Here is a 12,456-nt window from a genome sequence, read left to right on the forward strand (position 1 = left end):
CTTCTAAGGATGTGGGTGAGGAGAGTGGTTAGCTCAATCTGGGCACCAGAATCTAAGCAGTGACTGCCTGTTGGAATCCACCTGGAGAAGGTCTTGCTCTATAATAACAGGTGTTTCTTATCACCATATCTAGAGAAGGGCTTTCTCTTGGAACTCTACAGTGACAATGTGAAGTTTTGTCTAGAATGACTAAGCTCACACTAGGAGATGAGAACTGTACGAGTGGATTTCAGCAAATGTATAAACACAAGTGACCACAAAGAAGAAGTGTTGTTCAGTCATTGCTGCTAACCCCTCTTCCCTAGGGGACAGTGACAACTACAGCCAGATGTGGCCAAGAAAAGCATCTCTGTCTTGGCTTTGTCAGCATCCTCTTCTTTTGTTGTCTTTGTCTAGTTTTATTTCTTAATCCTGTTCAGTGTCTCAAGGGGTCTACGTAGCAAATTGTCTGCAATGAAATGATTTACTTCCTTGAAATGGGGTTTACTATCAAGAGTGGACAATTCTTAATCTGTCCAATAGCAGTTGTTTAAAGTTCACAAGAAAAGAGAAAATCTTCAGGGGCTATGCTTTCTAGGAGGTCTATTTTCATCCAGCATGTCTGGCTCTGCAGGGGCTCCTTAAGGTGCCAGAGACTGCCTTTGGTCCACAGAGTCAGCACGACATTAAAACAGGCCCCATGTGCTCTCTGATTCATTGCTATGGCCCAGAACCTCTCTGAAAGCTTCCTACATTATGCTCTGGCTGGCTCCTGATCCCTCCTGTTCCTGACCTGTCATTTTTTCATCTTGGAATTCACTTTACATTTTACATCTGACATTTGGTCCACACTTCCGGTTCCACTTTGCCCGCAGCCACTTATGTAAAAACTCTCTTTCCACCCTTGCTTCCAAAGCTGCCCCTGGCCCAGATCTCTCTAGGTGGCTTCACCAGCTTTGTCCAGTTGAAGAGCAGGACCTAGACACATCTGATGATCTCTGCCAGCCTCCAGCCATGCCCAGGACTGGCATTCCCTTGGCTGTGCCTGCTGTTGGGCCATGCCAAGGGCATGGGGCTGGTTGACAAGGGTGGATGCTGACTTGTAAAAGGCTCCTTACTGCCAAAGCCATTGATTCCCCATCCTCAGGTCTCCTATTTCTTTTTTTTTTTTAAGATTTTATTTATTCATTTTTAGACAGAGGGGAAGAGAAGGAGAGAGGGAGAGAAACATCAATGTGTGGCTGCCTCTTGCGCACCCATGCTGGAGACCTGGCCCACAACCCAGTCATGTGGCCGGACTGGAGGGGAACTGGTGACCTTTTGGTTCACAGCTCGCACTCAATCCACTGAGTCACACCAGCCTGGGCTGGTCTCCTACTATTAAGCATTCCACTCTGTAGCCACTTAGGGTTTTGATATTTAACCTTTTCATGACCACATATGGGGACTGTACATTTACCTTCTTGAGAGCAACTTTAGTAATTAATTGTCTTTGCATTTGTTGCAGTGACTTATGGTCAACACAATACTTTAGTATATTCACATATATCATCTCATTTCCATGCTTCTTTCTACTTTCTTTTGCAAACAAGACTTGGGGTCAACTTGTCCATTAGATTCATTAGGGCCAAGGAGCCACAATTTTTATTTAGGAAACAGAATGTCCATTCAGCCTTATTGGAGGAAACCCTGCACAACAACTGCTTTCAATATAATGCAAGCCCTGCCCCACCCCAGAGCGTGCTGGGTGCAGATGATCATCTCCAGCTGCCCAGTATACTTGGTGACCTGTTTGGCCAGCTCTGTGGAGGGGGTGGTATCTTCTGGTTTCTGCTGCTGGCTGGCAAAGCTGTAGTAGTCGCTGAGGCCCAGGACCCACCCTCACTTCTTGGTATAGTCTGTCATCTTTTGACTCGTGTTGAAGAAGAAAATCAGGGTAGTCTCAGTGAAGAGGATTTTCTTCTAGGCCTACTCCATGCACCCAGCAATCTCATCTCTGATAGTTCAAGCAGGATGTCGATGAAGAAGGTATAGCTCTCAGCAGAGATGTTGCCTTTGGCCAGAAACACCTTGTTTTGCTGCCCTCCATTAGGTATTGCTCAAGGGGCACAGGATGCTTGATGTATACATTGGTCTGGATGTCCCTGGTAGGCAGCTTCTCCAGCTCGACATGCAACAGTGTGGGAGGTTAAGGCCCAAGAGCTGGTGCATGTACGCTGACTTGGGGAGCTGCTCCTTGTCATCGAAGTAGTAGCATTTGAGCTCGGCCATATAGCCCTCAAAGGAGGGCATGTCCTTACTGGATACTCCACTGGGCTTGAATCTCTAGTATGTCGTGGGCCAGCATGAGCTGCTGTTTGGTCAGTTTGGTCGCTGTAGTTGGCAGGAAGTTGAGCTCTAGCAGAACGAGCTTGAGATGGCCCAGCTCTCCCCCGCTGTTCTGAGGTTGGGGCTTTAACATATCCACTTGCCCTTGAGCTGCTCCTCCGTGCTGGCTTGCAGAGTGCGCCAGAGGCCGCCAAAGGCCCTGAGTTGAAGGATCCCATGGCCTGTTCAAGGTTGCACCTGCCGTCTTCCTTGATGTTTCAAACCACCAGCCTAGTTTATGACAGCAACGCCTACCAATGCTTGTCGGTTGGAAGTGAGCAATCCATGAAAGTGTTTCAGTTTCTTATGAAACAGAACAGAAACAGAAGTTGAAAGTGATTAGTAAATAACAACGAACCCGGTTAGGATTATATTTGTCTTTATACCAGTGCATTACAAAATGCAATTTAAAAGATCATTTTATAGAAGAAGAAGCTTCATGAAAACAAAAGTGTCTGGGACTCATAAAATCATAAAGTGTCCTTGACAGGTCTGGTGCTCTCCATTTGGCACCAACATTCACTTGCTGTGCAAATTGGGTAAGTTTCTTAACATACAGGGCCTGGCAGAAGTAGTGCCTGCTTGAGTGTGTAGGTAGGGTAATAATATGGGTGCAAAAATTTATAGTTTTAATTTCAGAATTTCACCTAAAATATTATATAGTACACTTGACATATTGTTATGTTACAGAATTACATGCTTATGATTTTGTAATAAAAATGGTATTATTTGTGCCAGACCCTGTATTAGTTTTTTTAACCAGAAAAATAGAAAGAAAAATGTCAGCACCTGTACATTTTTCAGCACTTTTATTAAGACAAAAGAAATAACTGCAAGTACCTAAACTTCTTAGAAGAAGGGCTTACATGAGAAGTATAATAAGTAGGATTATTTCTATTACAGATAATGTGTATACATTTCAAATTGGCCTAGAGAATAAGAAAATATATTGGACCTCATAACTAAAAACTGAACCAAGAAACCCCCCGAATTTGCCAGGAATCTGTTTCTCTATTTTCTATCTCTGGGATGGCTTTTCTCTGTGATGGATACTTTTCTAGCACATTTTCTCCACATGTTGAAAGAATCCCAGAAACTTCAGGTGTTTTAGGATCCTTAAGCTAGTGACTTTAGAAGACGAGACTCCTAGTAACTCAAACAATTCCCCAGAGGACTCCAATTGGTCCTTGCTTAAATGTCTGTGTTTTCTTGTGTCCAGGGAACGGGATGCACTGTCTGCCAGCTTGATTGTTTGCCCCACCCCTTCCCCACGATTTGATTCACAGTCTTTTCTTTTTTTTAAATATCACAATGTTTTTTTAATAGTAATATAGTAATCCTAGCTGTTTAAAAAAGATTTTATTTATTTATTTTTTAGAGAGGGAAGGGAGGGAGATAGAGAGAGAGCGAGAGCAAGAGAGAGAGAGAGAAACATCAATGTGCGGTTGCTGGGGTCATGGCCTGCAACCCAGGAATGTACCCTGACTGGGATGATTGACAGTCTTACAAGACTCCCTTAGAAGAGGGCAGGTCAGTTTCCAAATGAGGAAACACAAACAGACCAAATTACACGTTAGTTCCCAGACTGTAGTCTGAGCATTTGTCGATATTATCTCTGTTGCAGGACGTTAGAATCAGTTGAGATTCGCTCAGACCCTTCACTTCACTTTCCCACCTGAGTCCTGTGGTAACCCAGCAGAGTTTAGTAGACACCACATGGACTCATTTAATTTTCACAAAGTCTGTGAGGCAATTATTAGATAGACTTTTTTCCCTACTTAAAAAAATTAGTTAACTTCTTTTTTCAGAGCAGTTTTAGGTTCACAGCAAAACTCAGTGGCAAATACAGAAAGTTCCCATATACTTTCTGCCCTCCCACACCTCCCCCATTATCAACCTCCTGCGCCACAGTGATGTATCTGTTACAATCGATGAACCTGCACTGACACATCATAATCACCACAGCCCGTAGTTTACGTTGGGGTTCATTCTTGGTGCTGTCTATGGGTTTTCATGATGTATACAACATGTATCCACCACTGTAGTGTCATACAGAAAAAACTAATTGCCCTAAATCTTCTCTGCTCTGACTATTCATCCCTCAAGCCCTGGCAATCACTAATCCTTCTCTACAGTTTTGCCTTTTCCAGATAGGCTTCTTTCACTTAGTAATATGCATTTAAAAAGGTGACGTGCATTTGTTTCCTCCATGTCATTTTATGGCTTGGTAGTTCATTTCTTTTTAGCACTGAATAATTTTCTACTATCCAGATGTACCACAGATTATTTATTGACTTACCAGCTGAAGAACATCTTGTCTGTTTCCAAGTTTTTGAAATGATAAATAAAGCTACTGTAAATATTCCTATGCAGGTTTTTGTGTGCACATAAGTTTTCAACTCATGTGGGAGAACACTAAGGAATATTATTGTTGGACTTTATGATAAGAGTATGTTTTGTAAGAAACATGCTGTCTTCCAAAGTGGCTGTACCATTTTGCATTTTCACAGCAATGAATGAGAGTAACCCTTGCTCTACATCTTCAAAAACATTTAGTGTTGTCTTTGTTTTGGATTGTGGCAATTCCAACAGATGCATAGTGGTGTTCCACTGTTTTAATTTGCAATTCCCTGAAGACATACACTTGTATGATAGTGAATATCTTCTTACATACTTATTTGAGAACTGCATATCTTCTTTGGTGAGGTGTCTGTTAAAATCTTTTATTTAAATCAGGATCATTTACTTACTGTTGAGCTTTAAGAATTCTTCATGTATTTTGGATAACAGTCTTTTATGAGATGTGTCTTTTGTAAATATTTTCTCCCAATCTGTGGCTTGTCTTCTCATTCCTTTATTAGCTTCATTTTTACAGATAATAAATGCTACAAGCTATTGAGAGCTAACTATAACCTCACAGACATGCTAAATATGCTACATATATTATTTCATAAAAATTCTGTGAGGTGCTGTGTTTACTGAGGTTATTTAGACTGGTAGCAGCAGTAACCAACTATGACTAGGTAAGTAAGAAAGAAATGTATTGAAAGGACAATGGGGTGTCTCATGGGACAGGATGAAGGGTTGAACAATCAAAATTTGGAAAGATAAGAATCCATTCTTATTTTCAATTTTTTAATTTTTCAATTACAGTTGACATACATTATTATATTAGTTTCAGGTGTACACTCTAGTAATTAGACATTACATGACTTACTAAATGGTCATCCTGATAAATCTCTCACCCATACATAGTTACCATACATAGTTATTAGAATGTTAATAACTATGTATACATCTGATACCACACACAATTATTAGAATATTATTGCCTATATTCCCTATGCTCTACTTTATGTCCCCATGGCTATTCTGTAACAACCAATTTGTACTTAATCCCTTCACCTTTTTCACTCAGCCCCCAACCCCCTCCCAACAGGTAACCATCAAAATGTTCTCTGTATCTATGGGTTGGTTTCTGTTCTGCTTGTTCATTTGTTTTGTTTTTTAGATTCAACTGTTGATAGGTATGTATATATTGCCATTTTATTGCTCATATTTTTTATTTTCTTCTTCTTTTTAATGAAGACCCTTTAACTTTTCATGTAATACTGGTTTGGTGGTATTGAACTTCTTTCCCTTTTTCTTGTCTGACAGACTCTTCATCTGTTCTTCAATTCTGAATGATAGCTTTACTGGGTAGAGTAATCTTGGTTGTAGGTCCTTGCTTTTCATCACTTTGAATATTTCTTGCCAATCCTTCCTGGCCTACAAAGTTTCTGTTGAAAAATCAGCTGACAGTCTTATGGGAGCTCCCTTTTGGATAACTGCTCTTCTCTTGCTGCTTTTAAGATTCTATCTATTGCTTTGACCTTTGGCATTTTAATTATGATATGTCTTGCTGTGGGCCTCTTTGGGTTCATCTTGTTTGGGACTCTCTGTGCCTCCTGGACTTGTATGTCTTTTTCCTTCTCCAAGTTAGGGAAGTTTTCTGTCATTATTTTTTCAAATAGATTTTTAATTTCTTGTTCTTTCTCTTCTTTTTTTTTTCAGCACCCCCATGATCTGAATGTTAGTATACTTGAAGTGGTCCCAGAAGCTCTTTACACTGTCTTACTTTTTAGGGGGGTGCCGTGGTCCAGCCGCAGCTAGGTCCAGGGTTTCCTGAAAGGTGGGTAAGGCGTCGGCGATGGGAGACAGACGACAACACACCTCAGAGGACAGTGATGCTCTGTTCCGTTTATTGCAAGTACAAGCAGGTTTTTATACTTTCATTTTTAGCAATGATTGGCATTTGCGATTAGGTAAAGCAGAAAAAAATTAATACAAAGGTAACCAGGAAAAATACAAAAATTCCCATAGATTCAGTTATATTAAACAAAGATTATTTTAACCAGGAGAGCCATAAATCAGACAATTAGAAATAGCTGTACGTACAGAGTTTGAATGTGTTATTGTTTATTAAAATTCTCAGAATTTGTCATGGGGCAAAAGGATACGCTAAATTGAACAGAGGTTATAGGAAATTTATTATAAGGCCTTTGTGATGTCTAACTTACCTATTTATCTTTTCTGTCTAAAATATTTCTCTATGTACCATGGACTCTAACTCCCTGGTAACTGTTTCTACGTGCTTAATTTATAATAGTTAACCAGCTTTTCTTATTTCTTTGCCTGTCTAATTCTATTTGATATATATTCCTATTCAAGGTAAAGGCGGGGCTGTTACTCCAACAACTTTTAGACATTCAGGGGCTATTTCATTAGAGGGGATTTTATTCTCTGGTCAAGAAATTATTTTATACAACTTCATTGGAATTATGCAAATCAATAAACCTGAGATACAGATATCTAACAATCCCACCACCTTTTAATCTCCAAAACAAACAGGTAAGGAGCGATAAACAGGAAATTCAGCTACAGTAAACTCCTTTTATTTCTTAGTTAATAAACACCAGGGAGGTCTTCTTCGAGCTAGCCTTTCCATGAAATTTAGACTATTATAAGGCACTTGAACTTCATCCTAATTGACCATTCTAATGTCACCCTCCTTATATGCTCCTGTATAAGGCAATGGGAGATCTGGAACCCTCTGGAGACCATTAGCTCCTTTTGGGGGATACCATAATTTGCCAATAATCTAATATGCTACCCAGGGGTATCCCTGGGCTGTGGGTAAGGGTCTATATAGTTTTTTTCTTGTTTTCTAGAAAGACTCTTTGTATCTATGGGTAAGGAACGGGCATGGGAAAGTCCGCCAATAATTCAACCTATTGTAACTGATTTATGAATTCTTTTATGGAAACAATCGGGGATAATTTCTTACTCAGGTTTATAAACACTTGATTTAAAACAATCTGGGCATGATTCAATAGTCTAGGGAGAACTAGTGGTCCCTTCAGAATTTCCCTCAAAATCAATCATTGACTCTTTTCGAGCCTCTTTCTTCTCATGTTCTGTTCTTATGGGAATCAGGGTACAAAGTAAGACCATGATTAATATTAGCAAGGAAATTATTAAAAGCAATCCCCAGAAAAATTACCACCCCCCTTTGTATGCCACGCTCTCTTCCAGGAAGATGGATTCCTTGAATGCCCTCTTTCCATGTTCAGACCTTGTCAAAAAACATGGTTGGAAGAGGGCATGGCAGGGGGGATTCTTTTTTCTTTTTGGTGTTCTGATTTGGTGTTTTTGCTTCTTTATATTCCAAATTGCTGATTTGATTCTCACTTTGTCTACTGTTGATTCCCTATAAATTATTCTTCACTTCAGTTGGTGTATTATTCATTTCTGACTGGTCTTTTTTTATGCTAAAGAAGTTCTCACTAAGTTCCTTGAGTATCTTTATAACCAGTGTTTTGAACTCCGCACCTAGTACAGGGGTGTCAAACTCATTTTCACCAGGGGTTGCATCAGCCTCGAGGTTGCCTTCAAAGGGCCGAATGTAATCTCAGGACTGTATAAATGTAACTACTCCTTAACTAGGGGCAAGGAGCTCAGCACTGCCACTGTGTAGAAACAAGGTGGAGGGCCAGATTCAGACCATGGGCCTTGTGTTTGCCACCTGTGATCTAGTACATTTCTTGTTGCCATTTTATTTAGTTCCTTTTCTGGAATTTTTTTCTGTTTTTTCATTTGGGCCATGATTTTTTATCTCCTTGTTTTGGCAGCCTCCCTGTGTTTGTTTGTATGTATTAGGTAGAGTTTCTACATCTCCCAGTCTTGGTAGAGTGGCCTAATGTAGTAAGGGTCTGTAGGGTCCAGTAGCACAAACTCCCCATTCACCTGAGCTGGGCCCTCCAGGTGTGTGGACTGTGCACACCCTCCTCTTGTATTGAAACTTGATTGCTGTTAGCATGTCAGTTGGAGGGATTTACCCATAGGCTAATCAGCTGCAAGGACTGGCTGTGAGCACTGACCACCCTGGAGGATCAGCTGTGCAAGACCCACCCCACAGAGCAGGACTTACTTCATCTGGGCTCTAGTGTCTGCTGAGTCCACCCCTTGACTGTGTTGCTTATGGAGGTGGTTGGGGTGATGGTGCTTCAATGTGGTCTGAAGCTGTCCACTGGGTGTGCTGGCTCTAGTACTATCTAGGAGGTGCAAGCCAAGGTCAGTTGCTGCCTGTGTTCTTCTGGGGGTTACCCAGCATGAGCTACAGTGTGATCTGCAGATGGCTGCTACTTGCGTTGGGCTTGGATGTGCCCAGGTGAGGCCAAGCTGCAAATCAAGTTTGGCTACTGATAGCACCAGGCCTGGGGCCACATGGTAAGATGTATGGGGTGTGTTGAGTCCAGATGCTGCTTATTTGAGAGATTTTAGGGAAGTCTGAAGCATGAGCCAAGACAGGCTGTTCATATGGTAAAGCCACTGGAAACAGCTTAGATGGGCCTAAAAGCTGGGCATGGCAGGGCCTCAGGGAATCACCAGGGTGGGACAACAATATTAGCCAGGTTGAGAAGACTAAGATATGGTGCCTACCTGCCAGCTTTGTGGAGAAAAGTCTTATAATAAAAAAAAAAAAACACAATTGTCTCTGCCAACACTTCTGTTTGGGAGAAAGCTGCCCTTCCAGCTCTCTTCTGGATGTCAGACAATTCAGTTTCTCTCCTTGTGTCCTCAGTTCCTTTCTAGCTGCTGCCCTAGCACTAGAGCTCAGAGACAGTGAGTCTGAGTAAGTCCATACATGGGCCACTTAAGAGGAACTGCCTGGGACTCTAGAAGCCCTCTATCTCTCTCAGCCACAATCTCTGTTGGTTTTTACAGCCAGAAATCATGGGGATTTCTCTTCCTGGCACTGGAACCCTAGTCATGGGTGCATGGTATGAGACTGGGACCCCTTGCTCCTCAGGGGAGACCTCTGCCACTGAGATATCCCTCCCAATTTTTATCCACCACATGTGGCTGTGAGACCAGCCCATTCTGCATCTCTGTCCCTCCTATAAGTCTCAGTGCAGCTTCTTCTTTAGTTCCCTAGTTGTAGGAGTTCCGTTCAGCCAGATTTCAGGCAGTTCTGCATGATGGCTGTCCTGTAGGTTAGTTATAATTTTTATGTGGTTGTGGGAGGAGGTGAGTACCATGTTTACCTATGCTGCTATCTTGACCAGAAGTCAAGAAGTCATTCTTGCCTAATTTTATAAGCATAGAGGGTGAATTTGGGAATAAATCAGGTACAGTCACAGTGGTTCCTAGTTCCAGTTATCATTCTGTTCCAAATATCACATTTCATTCAGGAGAATCTGATTGGCTCACCTTGGGTAAGATATCCATCCCTGGGCCAATCAGGTTGAAGGATCATGCCCAGTAGCATAGATATAGCAACTGAGGATCCTTAACTTTTGTATAAGAGCTGTTCTCAGAAAGAATGGAACCACTGACAGCTGTTTGGCCACCTAAGGGATAACTATTACAAGCAAGAAGTTGTATCAGGGTCCTGGCACACATTCAAAAGTGGGTAATTAGCCCTGGCTGGCGTAGCTCAGTGGATTGAGCGCGGGCTGGGAACCAAAGTGTCCCAGGTTCGATTCCCAGCCAGGGTACATTCCTGGGTTGCAGGCCATAACCCCCAGCAACCGCACATTGATGTTTCCCTCTCTCTCTCTATCTCCCTCCCTTCCCTCCCTAAAAAAATAAATAAATAAAATATTAAAAAAAAAGTGGGTAATTGAATAGCATTAAATAAGGGGATTAAATGGGGAGAGTTTAGAGAAAGAAATAAGGTATGTTACAATGTCTTGGTGCTAATGACAATGGGGAGCTGTTACCATCTGAGGCCTGAAGAGGAAAAAAGTGGTGGTTTCTGGAATCTGTGGAGAAAGCTGCAAGGAAAAGGCTGCCTGAAAAGTAGCTGTGGTCTTTGGTAGAGGGTCACAAACCATCCTAAGCAACCCAGTAGTGTGGAATCGAGGGAAATAAACACCACAATTTTACTCTCCTCCTATCTGCCCATTTCTTGGATACAAGCCAGAGAGCAACAGGTTTGTAGAGAAGGGTAGAAAATAGCTATGAAGGGGTAAATAGAAGACAGCCAACATAATAATGCAAATTCAGCTTATGAATGAAGACTCAGGTTTGGAAGAGTTAGTGACTAATTTAGATTCACAGAGTTAATTCAGGGGAAGGGCTGGGGTTTGAACTCAGTCTAACTCCAGAACCTGTGCTTTTAACAACTGTGCTGTTACCTCTAAGATGAAGACTTGAATTCAAACACTGGATTGACATAGCTCAGGGGAGAACTTAATCTCTCTGATCCTCTTGCAACATTACCTCTTAGCTACAGCAGCAACAAGAGCCCATAGTCCAGCCTGCTCAGACTTATGCTGATATACTCACACTTTCTGGTTTCTCTCCGGTCCCCCTTTTTGGACCTTGCAGAGCCATGTGGTTTGGAATATCAGAGGCAGTCAAAGTACAGTCCAAGCTTCCTGCCACGATGCAGGCAGCTCCACTCTCCTGTGGGCAGGATTACGATTGAGGTTTACATTGCACTCCAATTAAGTCTCTCTTCTCTAAGTCTTCAGGGGAACATTCTCAGACTTGGACCATACACTTGTGAGAGCTAATACCATTATCAGCTGCCCGTTCATCTCACACAAATAGGCCCATTAGCACCTCATCTGACTATGCACTTCCCTGCCACTGCTTAGAGCTCCCAGACAAGCACATTTCCAATCAGGCATGCATAAGTGATATCACTAATAGCAATAATCATCACTGTATGGTTTTATTTCCTGTCCCATTATTTTCCATCTCTTTAATTAATATTAGATAACATCTATTACACACTTACTGGATGCTAGGCACTGCACTCTTTTTACATGAATTGTCTCATTTCATCTTGACAATAAACCCAGCAAATTGGTACTACTTAATCCCCACTTTACAGGTGGGGAAGCTTATAGGGGTTAAGTATGGTACCTTGGGTGACACAATTAGTAAGTAGTAGATGGAAGAATTGAGCCCAGCCAGTCTGGCTCCAGAACCCACTTAACTGTGATGCCTCCTCTGTTTGTGGATGAAAAAGGGGCTGCATACTAAATCTTACAAACTCAGACTCCACATAGGATGGTCTGAACATAGGAATTCCTAACTAAAAGTGGGTCACGACCAGTAGTCACATTCTAGGCTTGTAGCTGCCTTGACAAAGGTCCATCTTTATCTTAAGTGAGCCTGTCTCTTGTCCTTTTGCATCTAAAATAATGTGCCTTTAGCCCTGACTGGTGTGGTTCAGTGGGTAGGGCATTGTCCCACAAACTGAAAGGTTGCTGGTTCGATTCCTGGTCAAGGCACATGATTGGGTTGTGGGCCAGGTCCCCGGTGGTGGTGTATGAGAGGCAACTGATTAATGTTTCTCTTGTGCACCAATGTTTCTCTCCCTTTCCTTCTGCCTCACCTCTCCTCTCTCTAAAAATGAAGGAATAAATAAAATGTTAAGAAATAAGATAACATACCTTTAGATGTCAGTGTAATCTCATTTTTCCAAACCCTTCAGGGCACAACCCATGCATGCACCCAGAGCACAAGGGCACATGGTTATCTTGTTCACTGCATGCCCTCTCTATGTCCTATAAATGTTGATCATTAACTATCCTGTATGTACCAGTTAAAAGT

The 12,456-nt window shown here is 41.8% G+C and overlaps 1 pseudogene; it reads right to left on the reverse strand.

Annotated features, from left to right (window-relative positions):
• Positions 1-1,625: 1,625 nt before the first annotated feature.
• On the reverse strand, positions 1,626-11,774 carry LOC114498965 (annotated as a pseudogene).
• Between the last annotated feature and the right edge of the window lie 682 nt (positions 11,775-12,456).

The sequence above is a fragment of the Phyllostomus discolor genome, chromosome 6, assembly GCF_004126475.2.
Source record: "Phyllostomus discolor isolate MPI-MPIP mPhyDis1 chromosome 6, mPhyDis1.pri.v3, whole genome shotgun sequence".
Taxonomy (NCBI): Eukaryota; Metazoa; Chordata; class Mammalia; order Chiroptera; family Phyllostomidae; genus Phyllostomus; species Phyllostomus discolor.